The following is a 3456-nucleotide window of genomic DNA, read 5'->3' as shown; positions in this document are numbered from 1 at the left end:
TCACACACACACACACACACACACACACAATCAAAATAAATAAACTTTATAAAATATTTAAAAGGGTAAAGTTGAGGTTACATATATGCACCAACAAAAAGAAAAGATAACATGTATAAGGAACCAAACCTTGATTTGGGCACAGAGTAGGCAGTTGTACAAATGGTAAAAGAAACAAAAGCAGAGCTGTTGTGGGTCATGGTGTTCACCTTTCTGTACAGGGGCCCAAGATTACTCCCTGGAACAAAATTGGAAAACTGAATTAGCCCAATCTCCTCAATTTACTTACAGTTTAAGAAACTTTAAGTCATCAATAAGATCATTCTCCTTTCTTCCAAACTACCTCTCCACTGCCAACTTTAATTCTGATCAACCAACCACCCTTCTGGTTAAGATTGTGCACTGTTGACCATAAGGAGCAAGTTTGAGGTCTGTTTGGTGAGCCCTGGGCCCACATGGGGCCATGTGCCCTCTATATTTGGGGCACCACTGTCTCCAACCTCTAAGTCCTAGCCTCTGCTTTTGGTCACCTTGAGTGAAAGGCCAGGCTATAATGTTCCTCAGGAGATATCTGAGCTATGTTTCTAGCTAGGCCTTTTGCTATGGGTTGACCTGTGTCCCTTGAATGATATGTTGAAGTCATAACCCCTAGGACCTGTGAATGTGACCTTACTTGGAAATAGGGGCCACTGAAGATGTAATGGGTTAAGATGAAGTCATACTGGTATAAGATCGAGCCTTACTCTAATATGAGTAGTATCTTTATAAGAAGAGAGAGGCACACAGACACGCTAGAGAAGATGGCCATGTGGTGTCAGACACAGATCTTGGAATGCTAGAATTGCAAGCCAAGGAGGCAGGGAAGATCCTTCCTTACAGGTTTCATAGGAAGTGTGGCCCTGCCAATACCTTGATTTTTGTACTTCTAGCTCACAGAATGGAGACAATACACATTTCTGTTGTTTGAAAGCTCCTGATCTGTGATGCTTCTCTGGGGCAGGCGCACAAGCCTAATCCACCGTGCTGGGGTGGGGAACTCACACGTGGACAGACCAGTGGACAAGTTCAGAGCTTCACTCATTCACAATCAACACTCAGGGTGTTTGTGTCATCCCAGTGATATTATTTACAATGTATTTTTTTTTTAACTGCCTCAGTTTTTGATGTTGAATATATTTTAAAAGGAAGCTGTATAACCCTGTAGTACATCAATCTTGGGGACAAAGTCTTTTTTTTTTTTAAGTTTATTTATTTATTTTGAGAGACAGAGACAGCATGAGTGGGGGAAGGAAAGGGAGAGAGAGAATTCCAAGCAGGCTTTGTGGAGCCTGTACCCACGAAACCGTGAGATCCTGACCTAAGCAGAAGCTGAGCCGACTTAACCGACTGAGCCACCCGGGTGCCCCACAGTCTCGGTGACTGATGGAATCATATGTTATTAAACAGATCAAGCAACATGACAAAACACTAAATTTGGAATCACCATGTGAATGCATGGATTTAAGAAATATCATAGGCAGTTATTTTGGGAAAAATGTCCCAACAACATCAACAGAAACAGCATTTCTTCCAACATTGGCAGGCTCCTGCACACTCATGGGGCCCAGATTTTGGTTTCTAACACCCTTCTCCAATGAAAAGAAAATGATTAAATTGAGGGTGGCATGCATGTTTTGGAGCAAGGATAAAAAGCATTAGGATAGGTAATATACAGTGTAAAAAAACGGAGTCATTCCAAGAAAGGGTGTGTTTAATAGGGAAAGTGTTACCTGTGGTCTCTGTGGATATCCTGTTTTGTTGGGGAGCCTGTGTTTATTTGTCAGATATAGATGTGGACCAGCAGGAAGGAGTGACTTGAAACTGGTGAGTCACTACAATAAGCCCAGTGTAAAAAGGAATTGTGCCACGGACAAGAAAGCTGGTGGAAGGTGAAGTAGCCATAGGCCAGCTTTAGTGATCCCACGTAGTAACCAATTAAAGAATATCCAAACATGCATTCCCAAATAACAAATTAGCCAAATGTCCTTAAAAGAAGAAAAAGCGAACCCCAGACTTACTCCCTTTTTTCTCAAGGAATGAAGCCTCTGGATAACTCCGTTAATTATAACGAGATACTAATAAGACATATGTCCCTGAGCTTCCAATTAGGGGTGAGCCCAGACTAACAAATCTTAATTATTGCACAATAAGTAGATGCCACATACAAAACCTAGAGACCAGCTCATCACTGGAAAAGACTTCGAGTTTCAGAGTCAACATCGTCAGGGAAGATAGGAAGCGAAACGTCCCATGATAGAACATGTACAGCTACCTTGCATTAAAAAGAAACTCACTCTGATGACCAGTGGCTCAGGTTTGAATGAACTTGGCCCGTATGACCGTGCACTGGCCAACAATCAATGGGTCGCCAGCACAATGTCTGCCATCTCCCAGTGGCATCAAAGCCATATTCTCTTACTGTGGGGTCTGGCACATTTTAGAATCCTAGAAAGGTGTAAAATACCAGTTATTGAACTGGTAGAGTTATCAGAATCCTAGGACAATGTAAAGCATGTGACGCTGGGAATGTGTAAGGATAAGAGTAAGCATCAACAAAGAAAACAAATTAAAGCCACAGTATCAATATCATTGTAATAACCTCATTTGCTGTAAGGGCATTTGTCAGTTGTGTAGTTTTACATTTCTTGTGTGACGATTTGCATTTAAAGAATCTTTGAGGGGCCCCTGGGTGGCTCAGTTGGTTAAGCGACCGACTTCGGCTCAGGTCATGATCTCTCAGTTTGTGAGTTTGAGGTCCACGTTGGGCTCTGTGCTGATAGCTTGGAGCCTGGAGCCTGCTCTTGATTCTGTGTTTCCCTCTCTCTCTTCCCTTCCCCAGCCCATGCTCTCTCTCTCTCTCTCAAAAATAAATCAACGTTAAAAAATTAAAAAAGTCTTCGAATATTAAAGGGAATTAATATGTTAGATTCAAGATTTTAATTAACTGTCTAAAAGTGCTGGGTTAGGTTTGTAATCTAGGTTTTTAATTGATTAGGAACATTCATTTTGTTAAATCCATAATTTTTTATTTGTTAGTAGTAAGTAATTGTAAATATTTAGGGCAATGTTGGTTGTTTAATATCTAAAAGAATGCTAATTGTCTAATAAATTCCTAAGATTAATAGTTGGGCATCTGCCTAAGTTACAATTAGTAGTGGGTATTCCTTTCCGTGCATGATGCTCCTCAGACACTAAGAAATCCATCAGCAATGAAAATGGAAAATCAGTACTTTACTAATACATAGTAAATTCAGAAACGTTATAAAAATAAATGTGTATCTTTACACCAGCTACAATCACCTCATGAACCAGCTATGGTTTCTGTGCCACACTTTGGGATACAACACCTGGGTAGAAGGTTCCAGAACCCAGAGGATAATTAAGAACATTGACCTGGGTATAGGTCTAACCTACATT

This window comes from Panthera uncia (genome assembly GCF_023721935.1).
Source record: "Panthera uncia isolate 11264 chromosome D3 unlocalized genomic scaffold, Puncia_PCG_1.0 HiC_scaffold_8, whole genome shotgun sequence".
Taxonomy (NCBI): domain Eukaryota; kingdom Metazoa; phylum Chordata; class Mammalia; order Carnivora; family Felidae; genus Panthera; species Panthera uncia.
Note: the sequence above shows the minus strand (reverse complement) of the source record.